A 20,189-nucleotide genomic window follows, 5' to 3' on the forward strand; every position below is an offset into this window, starting at 1 on the left:
CGGTCTGAGTGAGGCCGGTGCGTGGCGCCCTGGGAGTGTACCAGTCCAGTCACCGTAGTCCAGTCAGGTGTCTCAACTGGTCCACTCCCGAGCCGTCACGCACTGACCCGCTCACTCAGACCGCCGCATACACAGTACTTGGCTCCATCTGCTCTCCTCCTGCTCCAGACCTAAAATTTTGAAATTTAGCTGTAGTGTAGACAGAGGATAGGACCTGTCACAAAGGCATGAAGTCAGGTCAGGTGACTAAGGGTGTTTTTTTTTTCATCAAGGACATTTATGATCTATCTACAGGATATGTCATAAATGTCCAATAGATGAGGGTCCCACCTCTGGGACCCGCACCTATCTCTAGAACGGGGCCTCCTAAACCCCGTCCTACCGCTCTGTGACTCGTGTGATTTACGGCCATGAAGGAGAAAACCGCATAGCCCGCGAACAATTTTATAAATCTACAAATGGCCCTTGGCAGACAAAAAGTTCCCCACCCCTGCTCTAGCCATTCACTCCAAAACCTACCAAGACTCTTGCAAGTGGCAGGCACTACAGAATTGGTAAACAAACTCATAAATTCCTCTCTACCACCTTCAACAATAGCTCCTGGCTGTATGGCACAATGTTCTCAAAAACAGGCACATGCTTGGCCCTAAACCAAATGTTAAAGTGTAAACGCCTCCGCATCAAGAGACATAACAATGACAACACTGGAAGAAACCCAGATGAATTTGAATAACCAAGATGAACAACCGCCAAGTTATATGTCCAAAAAAGAATGCCAATTTGCTATATTTTTATTCCACTGCTACAGTGATAGGAAAAAACTCAAGCAAGGCCAGATTCCTCGTCAAGCCTAAACGTCCTACTGTGGTATCCAGGGAGATCTGCACCACCTGTTTCCAAAAATGGGACCAAAACCTTTACTTTCCGTAAGCAATTGCAAATCCATGTTGGCAACCTCAGCAACTTGACAAGCAGCGCATCCATTGAAACTGTGCAAGAAGGCCTGCTACACAAAAAAAAAAATTCATCCCTTCTACTCTTAGGCCTTGTGAAGGATGGTTTATTTTCTTATATTCTCTGTATGAAATTACATTATGAATTATCAATCAGGATGCCGAATTACTAAGATATGTATTATGTGAAAGTGATTATAATAATGTTTAAATGATTTAATTTCGTGCAGCAGCCATCTTGTCTGGAGTTCCCATCTTGGTTCTTTTGTAGTGAATACGAAAGTCATTGTTCCTTTAACACAAGTAATGTTGATTTCGTATGTTTCTTAGTCCGTTATCTTTGACCCTGGTTCCCATACGAAGCTTGCGGAGAAGGCACAGGGAGTGAGATGGGAGGGTGGCAAATATGCTTGTGGGAATGCCTCCCCATCTTACAGGAACATTCTAGCCAAGAGAGATAAGGCCACCTGCAAATCTGATGTGTGAATAATTATAATAATGTATCGTATGTCTGTAATTGGCTGAATAACAAATATTGTCACATTGTCTCTGATTGGTTAACCTCAAGCCTACACCCCTTCTGAATGATAGTATTGTAATTGAGTTTGAAAATTAAACCCCCAGAGGAGTATTTTGAGCATATCAGCAGCGTCTGTGTGTTTTTTCTCCTCTCTCTATATATATCGGTATGAAATATCCTGATTAGGATGCTCGATAAAGTACCTGGCATGAGTGTCTGTTGGAACAGAAAAAATGGGGAATATCCTCCAGCTCACCTTGTCACAGGTATGGTATGGTAGTCAGCGCACGGATCCTCGTGTCGGCACACGCAAGGGAAACGGCAGAAAAAGGGAGTTGGAACCAGCGCTGAGAGTGGAAAATCTGTTAAAACCGGGAATCTTCTTCCAAGTTTTAATGTTACTTTGTTAAAAACAAAACAATGGACTGCGAAATAATAGTGGTGACGAGCAGATGATGTCCGAGGTACAGAGAGTGATGAGGAGATCGGCGGGGGCCTACGCGTTTCAGACCCCTGCTGGGTCCTTAGTCATGGCTAAGGACCCAGCAGGGGTCTGAAACGCGTAGGCCACCACCGATCTCCTCATCACTCTCTGTACCTCGGACATCACCTGCCCGTCACCACTATTATTTCGCAGTCCATTGTTTTGTTTTTAACAAAGTAACATTAAAACTTGGAAGAAGATTCCCGTTTTTAACAGATTTTCCACTCTCAGCGCTGGTTCCAACTCCCTTTTTCTGCCGTTTCTGTTGGAACACTCGTCTAAATTTCAGTCTAATATATTTTGAGCCATTGACTTCCACGACAGCCTTATTCAGACGAATGTCAATATAGTCCGTGTGACGGACGTTTTTTTTAACACCTGTCACACGGACGCAAGTATTTCAATAGAGCTGTTCACACAGCCGTTGTTTTAACGGACCTTGTGAAGGGCCCGTGAAAAAATGACATGTCCTATTTTTGTCAGTTTTCACGGATCCCTCAATAGTCTATGAGGAATCCGTGAAAACGAGTACCGACTGGGACGTGAAAAATTGCAGTTTTGATTAAAGCCTGAGTAATTGTAATGAAATGGCAAGGCCTTTGATTCTCCTTGGTAGCTATTGAGAGTCGACGAGAACTGACCCTTCCCATGTTCATTATCTTACAATCGATGACAAATAACCCAAGCAGCGATTGCATCTGTTATAATGTTACTTTCTTTGCCAACACAAACACAGGATATGACAAATACAGGATTCTAAATGAACTAACTACAGGTAAGCTGAAAACCATGTCAACTGTGTCGATTTCAATGCCTAACTAGGAAAGTCTAGTAACAGGACCTCTACATTTATCAACAGGTTCGGGCACACCAATTACTTCCATCAATATCCTGGGATCACAAGGTCCAAGAAACCGCACATCGTACAAATAATGGGTAACCCATGGGTTAACACATGTCAAGGAGCCTAGATTAAAGAGGCTCTGTCACCACATTATAAGTGCCCTATCTCCTACATAAGGAGATGGGCGCTTAAATGTAGGTGACCGCATTGCTTTTTATTTAAAAAAACGATCTCTTTTTACCACTTTATTAGCGATTTTAGATTTATGCTAACGAGTTGCTTAATGCCCAAGTGGGCGTAGTTTTACTTTAGACCAAGTGGGCATTGTATAGGGGAGTGTATGACGCTGACCAATCAGCCTCATGCACTCCTCTCCATTCATTTACTCAGCGCATAGGGATCCTGCTAGATCCTTATGTGATGTCTTATACTAACACATTAACGATACTGAAGTGTTTAGACAGTGAATAGACATTCCACGGGATGTCTATTCACAATCTCTGCACTTCGTTACTCTGTGGTAGTTACAGCAGAGGAAGTGTGATCTCGCGATATCTCGCTGTGAATGACAGGTTACAACGAGATCACGCTTCCTATTGTTAATGTATTAGTATAAGACAGCACATAAGGATCTAGCAGGATCCCTATGCGCTGAGTAAATGAATGGAGAGGAGTGCATGAGGCTGATTGGTCAGCGTCATACACTCCCCTATACAACGCCCACTTCGTCTAAAGTAAAACTACGCCCACTTGGGCATTAAGCAACTCGTTAGCATAAATCTAAAATCGCTAATAAATTGTTAAAAATAGATCGTTTTTTTAAATAAAAAGCACTGTGGTCACCTACATTATAGCGCCCATCTCCTTATGTAGAAGATAGGGCACTTATAATGTGGTGACAGAGCCTCTTTAAAGTCTTTAGAAGAGAAATAATGTGTTTTTGTTTTTTGATTTTTTTCTTATTTTTCCCCCCTCCTGTCAACTATGCCATATTTATTTGAAACTCAGCATGTTGCAGCCATTTCTTTTTGAAAACTTTCATGAGGGTGGCCATATTTTAGACACACAATTCCTTCTTGTATTAACTGTATGGACAGTCCTGCAGGCTGTGCATGCTTAATGGCAGTTGAAATGAATATTAGGTATTTACAGAGAAATATCATAGATTTTTACAGTCTCCAGGAAGAGATGGGGAACAGGCCCTCCCCCCATAGACCAGGGAATGACAGGGGATATTTATACATAGCCTTATCTGTGTGTATATTGTTGCTATCCTGCCTTATCTAGGCTTCCAGCCGTTCAATAGAGTTGTAATTAACTTGCTCCCACCTCTTAATATAATGAGATGACTGTGCTACCCTGTCCCGATCTATACAGAAAATCTGACAAGTGAGCTACAGAAGACTGGAAGCATCAGCCTTTTGTGTCTTCTCTAGTGACCAGTGTAAAAACAAATATTTCAAGATTCTTTTTTTATGAGGATAGTCACATAAAAAAAAATATTGCAACAAATGTTTAGAATAAAAGCCTGATTTCAATAATAATAATATCCCATGCTTATGTTTTTTTGGTGTGGTTGACCCCGGAGTTCTTCTTTGTACTCTACTGTCTACTAGTGACTAATCTGTGGTTCACCCAGCATGCACATTCACACTTAGGGTATGTGCACATGATAAGAGGCTTTTACGTCTGAAAAGACAGACTGTTTTCAGGAGAAAACCGCTGCCTCGTTTCAGACGTAAAAGCTCCTCCTCGCATTATGCGAGGCGTTTGTGACGCTCGTAAATCTTGAGCTGCTCTTCATTGACTTCAATGAAGAACGGCTCAAATTACGTTGCAAAGAAGTGCCCTGCACTTCTTTGCTGAGGCAGTCAATTTACGCGTCGTTTGACAGCTGTCAAACGACGACGCGTAAATTACAGGTCATCTGCGCAGTATGTCGGCAAACCCATTCAAATGAATGGGCAGATGTTTGCCGACGTATTGTAGCCCTATTTTCAGACGTAAAACAAGGCATAATACGCCTCGTTTACGCCTGAAAATAGGTCGTGTGAACCCAGCCATATAAGAATGCAGAACTAAATAACTACATAATACCACCAGGGCTTCTCACACAATAGCAGTACTTGTTCACACTTGAAGTAAGAGAACCAGTTATTCAAGCACTTTACTAGTAAAATGGTTTGGTAGATTAGAGAAATACTTGAGTCATGTGATTATACTTCATACCTTTCCTCATACTTCCAGATGATATTACCAGCGTGGTTTCTGTATCGCATATGTTCTAGCATGCAGTGCAGTATTTTAAATATTAACTCCTTCAAGTAAACATAATAAATTGTACGACTGTGTTGTCTGGGCACCACTGAATAAAGGATACTTGACTAGGGGTGCTTCATGTGCAAGAAATGCAAATATCCCTGTGAGGAAAAAAAACACCTTATAGGAGAGCGTAAACCCAAAAATAATGAAACTCCAATTTTTTTTAAAATTCGTTTTATTTAAAATGTTGCAAACAGTATAAATTATATACATTGATGTAATGTTTTCAATGCACAAATCAAGTGATACAATTAAGCACAGATAATCCAGGCACAATAGCAACATTTCAAAGATTTTTTCTTTTTTAAACCAATATTAACACAAGTAACAAAACCTGTTGTCTAAGCCACCATACAGTATATGTTCAAACAAAAAAGTAATATAGAATGATCAGGAGAGAGAATTGAGGGTATTATTACGCATCTCAAGGGGTTAGTCAAGAGTCTCCTACATCAATAGAAATAGTAGTTTTTAACCATAAGCCCCATATTTTTTTTGGAACTTGTCAGGACAAGCCCTATGTTGATATACTAGTCGTTCATAAGGGATAACAGTGTGCAAGAATGTCTTCCATTGTGAAAGCGATGGTGGTCTGTCCGCCATCCAATGTATTGCTATCACTTTTCTGGCTAGAAATAAAGATTCCTTTAAGAATATACATGTCTAGTGTGTCATTGATCTTCGTCTAAAATATCCAACAGTGCGACTTTAGGAGAAGTAGGTATAGGGGTAGGTAGAAGGGATGTGAGAAAGTTAAATACATGTGACCAAAAGGTAAAAATGTAGGGGCAGTCCCACATAAGGTGCCAAAAATCTGCCTCCAAACGATAGCATCTATGACAGGCTGAGGTAAGAGTTCCGCCCATTTTATTTAGTCTGGTAGGTGTTAGATAGGCCTGGTGTATAATATACAATTGAATCAGTTCATTGTTAATCGCCGGAGAAATTGTCAGGTGAGAGCTTAATACATCAGTCCTATCTTCAGGAGTAAGATCTGGGATCTGCAATAACCACTTATTGTACACCACCAAGGGCGTTGATGTCACCTTAGCGGATAAAAAATGAGTATATAATGCAGATATAAGACCTTTAGAGCCTTGTGATTTTAATATACCTATTAAGGGATATATAGATATGGTGACATTATTGGGTGGGATTTGAGATTGGAAGGAGTGGCCCAGTTGGAAATTTCAGTACCATTTAAGATGGGGGAGACCGCGAATTTCCTGTAATTGAAGTAGAGTGAGAAAAGAGCCTTCCCTAAATACATATTCAACCATCGTCACTCCCAGACACTGCCAGAACTGAGGGTCAGGTACGGCATTCATGGATGGTAAAGTGGAAAGGCGATCAGAAACAAAGTGGCACAGCTCCCACCTGAGCGCTTCTGCCACTTTGTTTTAGCGGTCGGCGGGGGTCTTCGTGCTCAGATCCCCACCGATGAGAACTTTTGACATTTCACTATGACATGTCAATTTTTCTAAAAAAAAAAAAATTAGTTGCCCTTTTAGGCAGTAGTCAGATACCCCTCCCCTTGCAGTAAAATAACTCCTAAGGGCTATATGGGGGGATTATTCTTCAAGGGGTGGTCAGAGCACTCTAGAGAGTGCTCTATCGGAGGGTTTGAGCATCTGACTGTTATGGCTCTGGGGGAAGGAGGTATCCCCCCATAGAGCCCTCAGCAGTCAGTCAGACAATCTGACCCCCCCTTGCAGTATATTAACTACTGAGGGCTCTATGGGGGGATTATATTGCAAGGGAGGGTCTGAGCATCTGACTGATAGCAGAGGGCTCTATGGGTGAGAAATTATTTCCTCGCCCATAGAGCCCTCCGCAGTCAGACGCTCAGACCACCCCTGAGGTATAATAACTACTGAGGGCTCTACAGGGGGGATTACCCCTCCATAGAGCCTTCTGCAATAAGTAAGATATCAGAACCCCCTTGCAGTATAATCCCCCCTAGCGTTGACTGATCGCGTTAGTGGGGGCAAAGGGATCAGTGCAGTGAGTGGTGCTCTTTTACATACGCCTGCCACAACTCAATCACCTAACTGCCCTGCTCTTCTCTTCAGAATGTGAAGAGAGCGGGGCTGGCATCTTTCTCCTCTCTGGAGGTGCGTGCAGTGTCAGAAAGGCGGCTTCTAGCAGATGTGCCCAACCTGCAGCACGTCTGCTAGTCAAAATACAGCAACCTCTGTAGATCGTGGTCGCGGCGCATGCCCCGTTTCCTGGCCTAGCTCACCCCTGCAGTTGACCCCTCCTGCACACCCCCCAGCCCCATCTCTTCATCAGCAGCAGGGTTGCCAACCTCCACTTCAGTAATTTCTGGACGACTGAGCTAAAAATGACGGACAGACCAAAATTGTTACGGACACATTACAAAATCATTGCCTGTGCAGTGTTCTAGGAGTGACTCACCAATCACAGCTCCGCTTGTAGCTTTCCCACGCTAACTTTGTTCACGTTCCCTTTTTTTCCTCCATCCGACTTAGATGACTGACTACTTATTCCAGCCATGACTCGTCTCTGCAGAATTTGACACACAGACATGTTGGTTTCTCTCTTTTCGAGCACCCTCCACACCTATACCCCATCCTCTAAACAAACAAACTCGTAATCCACAGTGCCCCAGATGGTAATAATGATCCATTCGTCCTCGACACAATAAAACTGTCCCCTCAGTAACCGTGCCCCCACACAGTAATAATGCCCCTGTTGAGCCCCCTGTAGATAGCGCCACACAGCCCCCTGTAGCTAGCCCAACACACACAGGCCCCTGTAGATAGCACCACACAGCCCCCCTTGTACAGATTGTGCCCCACAGCCCCCCCTTGTACAGAGAGCCCCACTGCCCCTCCCTTGTAGAGATTGCCCCACTGCCCCTCCCTTGTAGAGACTGCCCCACAGCCCCTCCTTGTAGAGACTGCTACACAGCCCCACTTTGTAGAGACTGCAACACAGCCCCCCTGGTAGAGACTGCCAAACAGCCCCCTATTTAGGGAGTGCCACACAGCCCCCCCTTGTAGGGAGTGCCACACAGTCCACCCCTTGTAGATAGTCTGACACAGCCCCCCCTTGTAGATAGCACATAGGCCCCAGAGCGGAAACTTACCGCTCTCCCTGACGTGACTCAGGCAGAAGTCTGAATGATGTCGATAGCGGCCCAGGAATGAGCCAGTTCGGTGACCGGACCTGAATCAGTCACCTGACCTCAAGTCACTGTCGTAAGGTCAGGTGACTCAGGTCAGGGGACTGAAGTAGTCCACTCCCGGCATCGACCTCACTCAGACTTATTCACTTGGCCATATTTTCAGATTGAAAATATGTCCACGGCCACCTACTCTTTCCTTTGCACTGCGCCTCTCCTTTTTGGCGCATGCGCAGTGCATTGTTCCGGGAGAATTGCACTAAATCCCGGACGGTGCTTTTTTCTGCTGGACACTACGGACGGCAGAAAAAAAAACCAAAAAAAAACACCAGTTTTTGCGGACTGTTTGTACATTTACGGACGGTTGGCAATTCTGATCAGCAGGTGGGACGGACGATCGCGAGAATGCGGCTGGCAGCAGACCTGCATAGTTTTTTTTAAGTTATGTGCGGGTTTGGACCGAGTGCCCATATGAGGATCCATCACTGGGTGTGAACCTAGCCTTAAATAGAAAAATAAATATCTACCATTTGTAATTTCCCAGATATGCAATGTAACTGAATAGGTTTACAGCATCTCATGATCAGCAGAAAATCCAAAGCTATAGTAGTAAAGCTTGAAGGTAATAGGTACAGTACTTAGTACTGTGACACCCATCCCTTTTTAATTCGTCCTTGATACTTGAATGGAAATTGCTTCAGCTCAAGGTCAGGGCGTTCCCAGTCTCTGACGTGATGTATGTCTAGCCCTGCTCCTGGTGAAGGGTACGCACACGTCTTTTCACACATTTCCTGCCGGTCTGTATTCATTGTGCTGTAAGAGGCCCTTTAGGGTATGTTCACACGACAACGCAAAATACGTCTGAAATTACAGAGCTGTTTTCAGGAGAAAACAGCTCCTGAATTTCAGACGTTTTTGCATGTACTCGCGTTTTTCGCGGCGTCTTTTACGTACATAATTGGAGCTGTTCTTCATTGGAGTCAATGAAAAACGGCTCCAAATACGTCCCAAGAAGTGTCCTGCACTTCTTTGACGCGGGCGTAATTTTACGGGCCGTTTTTTGACAGCGACGCGTAAAATTACACCTCGTCTGCACAAAACATCTTAAAACCCATTGCAGGCAATAGGCAGATGTTTGCAGACGTATTGGAGCCGTCTTTTCAGGTGTAATTCGAGGCGTAAAACGCCTCCATTACGTCTGAAAATAGGTCGTGTGCACATACCCTAAGGGTATGTGCACACGATAACGACATTTACAGCTGAAATTACGGAGCTGTTTTCAGGAGAAAACAGCTGCATTTCAAACGTAATTGCTCGTACTCGCGTTTTGCGAGGCCTCAATTACGGCCGTAATTTGGAGCTGTTCTTCATTGAAGTCAATGAAAAACGGCTCAAATTACATCCCAAGAAGTGTCCTGCACTTCTTTGACGACGCTGTTATTTTACGCGCCGTCTTTTGACAGCGGTGCGTAAAATTACAGGTCGTCGGCACAGTACGTCGGCAAACCCATTGAAATGAATGGGCAGATGTTTTCAGGCGTAATTCGAGGCGTAAAATGCCTAGTTTACGCCTGAAAATAGGTCGTGTGAACCCAGCCTAACACTTCTATGCCTGTTAATTTCCAATAGCAAATTGTGACACTGCTGAGGTGTCATGGAAGCCCAGGTTGCTTTGATATCGGCTTTCAGCTCGTCTGCATTGTTGGGTCTGGTGTCTCATCTTCCTCTTGACAATACCCTATAGATTCTCTATGGGGTTTAGGTCAGGCGAGTTTTCTGGCCAATCAAGCACAGTGATACTGTGGTCATTAAACCAGGTATTGGTACTTTTGGCAGTGTGGGCAGGTGCCAAGTCCTGCTGGAAAATGAAATCCGCATCTCCATAAAGCTTGTCAGCAGAGGGAAGCATGAAGTGCTCTAAAATGTCCTGCTAGACGGCTGCGCTGACTCTGGACTTGATATAAATTTTCCATTTCATTTGGAAATCTCGGTCCCAGAGTCTGGAGGATGAGTGGAGAGTCATCAATCCAAGTTGCTTCCGGTCCAGTGTGAAGTTTCCATAGTCAGTGATGGTTTGGGGAGCCATGTCATCTGCTGGTGTTGGTCCACTGTGTTATATCAAGTCCAGAGTCAACGCAGCCGCCTACCAGGAAATTTTAGAGGTCAAGATCTGGCTCAAAATTCCTGAAGGAATTTTTAGCCAGATTTTTTATATGGCGCAGTATTACGGAAATATTCTGGTACGAATACCTCCATAATACGCCAACTGATGGAGCATGCCACAATTATTTAGGTATTACGGCTCTGTACAAATCGGATATGACCATATGCATGAGCCCTTACATTTTTCTGTGTTCTGCCTATAAGGAGGCAACACGGGCTGTAAAACAAGCAGTCTGCTAAAAAGGGTACACCATAGGTCTAGAAAATACTGAGTAAATACTGCGTTTTTTCCGCAACGGAATATGTTGCGGAAAATCCACAGCAAATACAGTAGCAGCAAAGTGGATGAGATAAAACAAATCTCATCCACACGCTGCGTACATGCTGACCGCAAAAAATGCTCAGAAATTGACCTGCGGCGTGGAATTTTATTCCGCAGCATGTCAATTGTATTTGGGTAAATGCTGCTTATTTGTTGCGGGTTTTCCCCATTGAATTCTATAGGGAGGTATTTACCTCAACAGCGATTCACACCGATTCTGCCGCAAAAAAGGCAACTCAGGGGAAAAAAATACACCTCATACATACCCAGAAGTCTGTGTTCCTCCCTCCAGCGCGGCCTCCTGCGATGACGTTTTATCCCATGTGACCGCTGCGGTCAATCACAGGCTGTGGTGGCGGTCACATGGGATGAAACATCATCCCAGGACGCTTCATTCCATGTGACTGGCTGCAGCGGTCTCCTGGGATGGAATGTGCAAGTGCTGCAGTTTTCTGCAGCGGACATTTTGGGCGAAAAACTGCATCACAGTTTGGTGCAGTTCTTCGCCCGAAATTTCCTGCGGCCTACAGGCTATTACGCAGCGTATCCGCCTCGTGTGAACACAGCCTATGGGTATGTTCCTACACACAGGATATGTTGCCGATTTTCTGCAACAGAAAATCTGCAGCAGAATCTCTAAAAAAACGCTCATATTGCTGTGGAAAAATGTTTTTTTTTTTTCCGGCAGTGGTCTTACCTGCGGATTTAGTGTTAAACATTGGTTATAGTAACAACATACTGTAAATCTGTTGCAGAATTTTTTCTCCCCATTGAAGTCTATGGGCCAAACATGCAGCATCTCCGCACAGAACACACAGTAAATTGACATGCTGCGGAATTGAAAAACGCACCGCAGAACACTTTCCGCACAACTTTTGTGCTTTTTTTTTGCGCAGCTTGGGCACGAGATTTTCCAAATCTTATTCACTTTGCTGCTACTGTAAATGCTATGGAATTTCTGCACAGAATTCCGATGCGGAAATTCCGCAGTGTAGGAATCCGGCCTATGTGTTTATGTGTTTTTGTCACTGTGGTAATTTATCACAGGTTACATTTTTGTGACCAAGATTTCCATTGAATTGAGTTTTTCCATAGAAACTGATCTGGGCCGGTTTCACACACACAGCATTTTCACACGTTTTCAGTGGCACTTTTTTGCAGCAAAAGTGCTACAGCCCGTAAGCTTGATTATAGAACTTCAAAAAGTTCCCATATCCCCATATAGATTGAAAATCTATAGGAAGGAAACTGATGGTAATGATTCCTTATGTAAAAGGATGTACTACATGTTGTCTTGTATTGTATGCTTACCGATCTGTATTTTAACCCCTTAACGACATGACACGTACTAGTACGTGCGGGCTGTTAAGGCGAAGTATGGAGCGGGCTCATGGGCTGACCTCGCTCCATACTCAGCGGGTGACGGCTGAGTTATACAACCGACACCTCACTGCAACCGGCGGATTCAAAGATCCCCTTGATTCCGCCCGTTTAACACCTTAAGGCTGGGTTCACACGACCTATTTTCAGACGTAAACGAGGCGTATTATGCCTTATTTTACGTCTGAAAATAGGGCTGCAATACGTCGGCAAACATCTGCCCATTCATTTGAATGGGTTTGCCGACGTACTGTGCAGACAACCTGTAATTTACGCGTCGTCGTTTGACAGCTGTCAAACGACGACGCGTAAATGGACTGCCTCGGCAAAGAAGTGCAGGGCACTTCTTTGCCACGTAATTTGAGCTGTTCTTCATTGAACTCAATGAAGCACAGCTCAAGATTTACGAGCGTCTCAGACGCCTCGTAAATTACGAGGAGGAGCATTTACGTGTGAAACGAGGCAGCTGTAAACAGTCTGTCTTTTCACACGTAAATGCCTCTCATTGTGTGAGCATACCCTTAATGCTGCGGTCAACCATGACCGCGGCATTTAAATTGTTAGAATAAGGTGGGTGCCCCCTCCAACACGCCATATGCGCCCCCCTCCCCACGACGCGATAGGCTGGTGAGAATGGTTGTCATGGCAGCCTGGGGGACTAATGATGGCCCGCAGGTCTGCCATCTCTGTACTCCGGCAGGGCTTCAAAGGAGACTGTCCGAATCACGATATACTGCAATACATTAGTATTGAAGTATATCAAGCACCCTTGGGGGGTCTAATAAAAAAAGTAAATAACAGTTAAATAAAGATTTGTTTTTTTTTATGTTCCAAAAAAAAAAAGTATCAAAAGTTCAAAAGTTTTCCCATTTTTCCCCTAAAGCAATGTTAACATTTTTTTAAAAGTTAACATAACTGGTATCGCCGGGTCCATAAAAGTCCGAACTATCACAATATAGCGTTGTTTAACCCGCTCTGGTTAACGCCGTAAAAAAATAAATAAATATACACACACACACACGCACACACACACACACGCACACACGCACACACACACACACACACACACACACACACACACACACACACACACACATATAAAACATTTCTGTTTTTTAGTTTTTAGTCATCTTAGCTCTCCAAAAAAATTGAATAAAAAGCGATCAATAAGTCGCATGCACCCCAAAATCAGTGAATACTACAGTTCGCCCTGCAGTATTTAAGCCCTCACACCACTAAATTGATGGAAAAAGCATTTTTTTTTTTAGGAAATTGTTTAATTCTCTTTAAAAGTGATAAAACATATAAATTTGGTATCGCCGTAATTGTATCAACCTGTAGAATAAGGTGAATATGTAGTTTTTACCGCCTGATAGACTCCGTAAAAACAAAACCCCCCAAAAAATGGTGTAATCGCTGTTTTTTGCCCATTTCACCCCACTAATAAAGTTTTTTTTTGCTTCCTAGTACATTATGCGGTACAATAAATGGTGCCACAAAGAATTACAACTTGTCCTGCAAAAAACAGTGCTCGGACCCCCACCAATCTAAACTTCTGACATGTCACTATGACATGTCAGAAGTTTGTGACACGTTTAGCTACACTTTAAGGGGTTAAACAATATTATGATAATAAAGAAAAAAATTATATAAAAAAAAAAATTGAATTTCAAAAAGGCAGGAAAAATGCATCTACAAAATTACACTAAATATAAAACGCCACCAAAATCACAGTTAAAAAGTTCCAGTAAAAATATAATTTTAAGGTCTTATTCACACGAACGTTTCCGTTTTGCGTGCGTAAAAAAAATGCAGCGTTTTTCTTGAGTTGCAGTTCCGTTTACATCAGCAAAATAAACGGAAGGAGGTGTTTTTCTTTTTCCCATCATTTCTTTAGCAACTGTTGCGTGCATCACGCACAGCACGTGTATGATGTCCGTGTGCTGTCTGTGATTTTCACGCACCCATTGACTGCAATGGGTGCGTGATGCACAAAAACGCACAAGAATAGGACATGCAGTGAGTTTCACGCATGGGACACGCGCTGCGTCAAAAACACAATGTCTGAATGGACCCATTGAATTGCATAGGTCAGTGTGACGTCCGTTGTTTTAACGCGCGTAACACGGACGTGAAATACGCTCGTGTGAATAAGGCCTTAAACACAGAAAAAAAAAGTGTGTGTGAAGTAGGTCGTAGGCTTTGTTTATATCAAGTTTGTGATGTCCATGTAGCGTGTAGGTTGGGAGAGCTCCCGATGTGCTTGATAAATGTGTCTATAGAACTCCATTAACCCAACGGAGGCCAAAAGAGAGTCCTTTTGGCCTCTTTCGGGCTGGTATATGTCAGAATACTTTTTTAGAATACTACAGTCTGTTAGTATACAAAGCATATCCCAGATATTCCATCATTTAGTCAGCAACAGTAAGGTCATATTCACGTAGGGTAAACACTGCGGATATTCCGACCGTTTATCTGCGCAGACATCCTGCTGCCTTTTTGCAAATGCTGCGTAATTAAATAGAAAGTCGACCGCTTTTTCTGCAGTGTATTGATGAGATATGTTGAAATCTCATCCACTTTGCTGCTAGTGTAATAGGCTGCGGAATTTCCACAAAGAAAATCCAGTCTGAATTTTTGCAGTGTTTACGCTACGTGTGAACATGGCCTAAGGGGGCAATCACATGCGGCAGATTTGGTGCAGTCATTTCTGCGACTGAAAATCTGTTCCATACATCCGAATGGGGTTGTTTCTAAAGCACATTTATGGATTTCTGAAACAAATCTGTGGATATACTAAAAGTATATAGTATTTTTCAACCGTACAAACTATGTAAAAATTAACTATTTGGGGCTTCAGATATTTCAGCATTTATGCGATTTTTGGCAGACGTATTAGTGACTATGGATTTACTGTTCCAATTGTGACGGAATTCTAGCACACATCCTAGCGCGGTATTTATTAAGGGTTTTAGTCACCTCGCTCAACAAGGGGGCGTGGTTTACCTGAAAAGGAGAATGGCTTAAAATGCAGCACATTGCGCCAAACTTTTGCTGCAAAAGAGATGGTCTAAGGCAGGGGTCTCAAACTCGGCCGGGTAAGTGGGCCGCATATAGAAAAAATGGGAAGTTGACGGGCCGCATTACTTTAAAATTTGATACAATACAAAATTATTGTTAATCAATTAGTTATTTGAACTACTATAACACTATATTACTATAATAATAATAATACTACATTACTATAATAATAGCGCTAGGTTTAAAATTTGAGATATTTCTCCACGTGCTTATTTCAACAATCCAGCTTTCCAGTTTGTTTCGCTAAATGCAGTCCGGCGGCTCAGTTAGCACACATGTCAAGATTGGGCAGCCCCTTTTTAGATAGTGCCGCAGTGCCCTCTGTGGATGCTGCCGCAGTGCCCTCTGTGGATAATGCAACACACCCCTAGATAAGGCTACGGTGCCCTCTGTAGATAAGGCCACAGTGCCCTCTGTAGATAAGGCCACATTGCCCTCTGTAGATAAGGCCACAGTGCCCTCTGTAGATAATGCAACACACCCCTAGATAATGCCAGTGTCCTCTTCAGATACTGTCACACACCCACTTGTAGATAACGCCACAGTGCCCTCTGTAGAGGCTGCCCCAGTGCCCTCTGTAGAGGCTGCCCCAGTGCCCTCTGTAGAGGCTGCCCCAGTGATGTCAGGGGCTTGCCCAGAGCTGGAGTCCCAGGCAGAGCGCTAGTAGGCTCTTCCTAGGACTCCAGCTGTGCTCCTGACATCACTGGGACTCCTGCTCTGGGGAAGCCCCTGACATCATTGTCGATGTATGGACAGCGATGTCAGAGGCTTCCCCAGAGCAGAGCCTATACTAGCGCTCTGCCCGGGACTCCAGCTCTGGGGAAGCCCCAGGCATCACTGTCCATATGTGGACAGTGGTGTCAGAAGATTCCACAGAGTCCCGGAGCAGAGCCGATAATAGCGCTCTGCCCGGGACTCCGCTCTGGGGAAGACCCTGACACACTGTCCATATATGGGCAGCGATATCAGGGAATTCCACAGAGTCCCGGAGCAGAGCCGACACCAGCGCTCTGCTCGGGACTCCGGCTCTGGGGAAGCCCCAGACATCGCTGTTCATATGTAGACAGCGATGTCAGGGAATTCCATAGAGTCCAGGAGCAGAGCCGACACCAGCGCTCTGCTCCGCTCTGGGCAAGACCCTGACACACTGTCCATATATGGGCATCGATGTCAGGGAATTCCACGGAGTCCCGGAGCAGAGCGGACACCAGCGCTCTGCTCGGGACTCCGGCTCTGGGGAAGCCCCAGACATCGCTGTTCATATGTGGACAGCGATGTCAGGGAATTCCAGAATCTCGGAGCAGAGCCGATACTAGCGGCTCTGTGTCCCGCGGGCCGCAGATGACAGCCCCAGGGGCCGCATGCGGCCCGCGGGCCGCGTGCTTGAGACCCCTGGTCTAAGGTAAGCCAAACTGGAGGTAGCATAAAGTTAGACAAAAGTGTAGAAAAGATGTGCCAAATTTCTCATACAGCACGAGCCACTGTGGTAAATTTGGTGCATTCAGTCTAAGGGTATGTTCACACAGCCTATTTTCTGAACCAATTGATTTCAATGGAAAACGGCATTCTGTTCCGATGGAAAAAAACGGCAGCGAAAATGAAGTGCAGGACACTTCTTGGGACGTTTTTGGAGGCGTTTTCCATAGACTCTATTGAAAAAAGCTCCAACAAACGGCCGTAAAAAACGCAGCGAAAAACGCCAGTGGCACAAAAAACGTCTGAAAATCAGGAGCTGTTTTCTTTTGAGACGTTTTTGACTCTGCGTGTGAACATACCCCAACTCTAACGTGTCTAAATTGAAGACAGTATGAAATAAATCTGCCCCAATGTTTTCTGAGGGACAGCAGCTGTCTACAGAAACTTCGTGTTGAGCTCCAGCCGAAGGCCAGACTGTACGACGACATATCGCTTGTGTTACATACGAGATCTGAGCGCAATCGTATGCAATATGCACAATGCATTTGTAGAAACATTGTGATCGGGGAGAGAAAACACTTGTGATTTGTGATACTTACAAAAATTGTGACACTGCTTGTCTGCAAATTGTCAAAACCAGAATGAAATGAAACCAGTTGCTGATCTCTCATAGCTCATGCACACAGGCTTGGCCGACACTAGTTCTAGAATATAATACATGCATTCAGACAGCATTTAGCTCGTATCCTCTATGGCTGATAGATGCTTTATGACAGCTTACACCGGCTTTCTTGTAATGTTTGCACCACCCAGGTGACAGGTGATTCAGGTGTACCTGGCTGTTCTATTGGTCTGTGGGTGGGGAGCACCTTCACACACCCTTTGCAGCAGCTCTGCTGGGATCAGGTGTTACTGCCTACCTGTACTGCGGGGTGCAGAGCGTTCAGCTCAGGTAAGAGGGCAATTCTGCTCCCAATTTCTCGTCGGCTCCAGTTCAATGATCAACACTCCATGGATTTCAACATAGCACAGCTCCTATAAGGTATGGTCTGTCCTGAACCAGGAAAGTTTTAGTGCTTTATAGGAAAAACAAAGTCCAGTAGTTTGGCAAAGCGATTGTTGTGCCCGCTACCCTGAGCCATAAAACTACACATAATGTTCTGTCTGTCACAAAATAACAACCTATGATATCATTAAAACTCAAATCTTTTATTTACACCAACTTTATGCATGCTCGCTATTTCTTAGTTTGTCCACTTCTTATTGAATCTTAATCAGTGTTTGGACTAAATAATGCAGCAGACAGATGTTATGTGTCATTTTACTTGAAATATATACATATTTTTTACAATGTGGGATGGGGGAGGGGGGTTCCTCCGCTTTGTAACATATTCCTCATATGTGATGAGATTTTTTAATTCATAAGTTACATAGAAGACCACTTGCACATGAAACTTTAGTAAAACAGCCGAAAAATTGGAAGCAGAACGGCTTACAAACATCTGCCCATTGATTTCAATGGGAAATTTGGCGCTCTGTTCCGACGGGGCGTATTTTTACGTGGCAGTTTTGAAAAAAGACAGCCCGTAAAAATAAATGCATGTCACTTCTTGAGTCATTTTTCATTGACTCTATAGAAAAACAGCTCCAAAAACGGCCGTAAAAAACCTTGAAAACAGCTCCGTATTTTCAGAAGTTTTTTGTGAAGCGTGTGAACATACCGTAATATTAAAAAATTGGGAGCTGTGTGTGCTGCCGTACAGTAGCTTTACCATGTGTATGCTCCATAAACAGTCAAGTGCCCACGCAGCAGCTTTTATCTGCTGGGTAATGTCCTGAAATCTGTAACACATGCAGATTTTGTTGCGGCTTTCAATGTGGAATTGCAGTGGATTATACCCATAGTTTAGGATTAATAGGGAATACTGCGGATGTAAAAATTCCATTCACATGCATTGTACTGTTGAATAACCCAACCAATTCTCTACATGGACCCATGGCCTCAGGGTTATGTATTTTACAGATAACAGTACTACAAACTGTTTTCTACTTAATTAAATTAAATTAATCAAACTAAAACGGAGCAAATTGCTAAAATATTTGATACTGTAGAAATAAAAATTGATATACTACTATGTAGTATTTTAGAGAACCCACTAATTCAAATGAACTTACTTTTTTATCTAAATTCTAAGCAAATTCTAAAGATGATACTTCCAAGTTAATGATTAAACTTCCTTAAGATTGTAACTGATCTGGAAGATTTAGCCCATAGGGGAAGCATATTTAAGCTTTGCCTTGCAATGCGTCACCTTGGGTGAAACCACATATATACCAGCTCTCCGCAAGTAAGAAGACATCAACATATATTTTCATGTATGCCGTAAAGATATCAGGATACTTGATATTGTATTATTGCAAAGTTAAAATGGTCGGCTTACCAAAATAATCCCTGGCTTGAAATTAATCTTTGTTGGACGTGAAAGAATACAACTTTTCCTGTTACTGATGAAGAAATGGACAGCCAATGGCCCTCCATTAATATACCCAATCGTGGCCTGTCAGGCTTAAAGGTCTCTTCCCACCATATGAAAGTGATGAATTATCGCTAGGATATGCCATCATTTACTCACTGGTGAAGGTCAGTCTCTCGGGACCCCACAATCCATAGCATGAAGACGAGACCACAGTACTAGCTAAGCACTGCGGCTTCCTCATAGTGTTTCTTTACACAGCGAGCAGCCGGTAGTGCGGCAGAAGAGACCAAGTTCTTCGGATAGGCCCCAGTCCCAGAGGTCAGAACTCTACCGAACAAAATATTCTGGCATATCCTAGCAATATGCCATGATGTTCTATAATGGGAATACCCTTTTAATGTTTGGCTTTTGTCTAACTTATGTAAAAATGTTATTTAAAATCATTTACTTAACTATACTGTATACTATATGTCTGAGATGTGCTTTTTTGTTTTTTAATCATATACAAATGTGTCTTCCCTTAATTTATCTCTAAATCTGGCATATCATGAGTTGTGTGGTGCGAGATGTTAAACAAACATGTAAAAAGAATGTATACCTCTAACGGACTCCATCCATCGCCCATAGATTCCCATGTTAAAAAAAAACCAACATATTTCTTAACGTATATGTTTTTGTACTGGATTGTGCCAGATTGTATTGAATTGGTGTCATGGCAAATTGTATAAGAATGTAATTCAAGAAAAGATAAGGGTGGTCACATCTGTAGCCCCTTTAACCCTCAGATAGAATCTGATATTGCATGACTATCCATGCTCTAGGGTGGCATACCCCTTTTAAATTCTTTTTCCATTTACAGTATCTCTCATAGAACTTCAAGACCCAAAAGCACATTATTTCTTGGATAGATTTATTAATCTCTATGGAGTGCACACCTGCATAAAGTCCCTGCAAAAGTCACGTTTTAAAGAAGTAAGGGCCAGTTCACACTGAGTTTTTTTACACGTTTTTTGACGCGGAAAGCGCGTCGGAAAACGTGCCAAAAACGGCCGAAAATGCCTCCCACTGATTTTAATGGG

This window comes from Rhinoderma darwinii, chromosome 1 (genome assembly GCF_050947455.1).
Source record: "Rhinoderma darwinii isolate aRhiDar2 chromosome 1, aRhiDar2.hap1, whole genome shotgun sequence".
Classification (NCBI taxonomy): domain Eukaryota; kingdom Metazoa; phylum Chordata; class Amphibia; order Anura; family Rhinodermatidae; genus Rhinoderma; species Rhinoderma darwinii.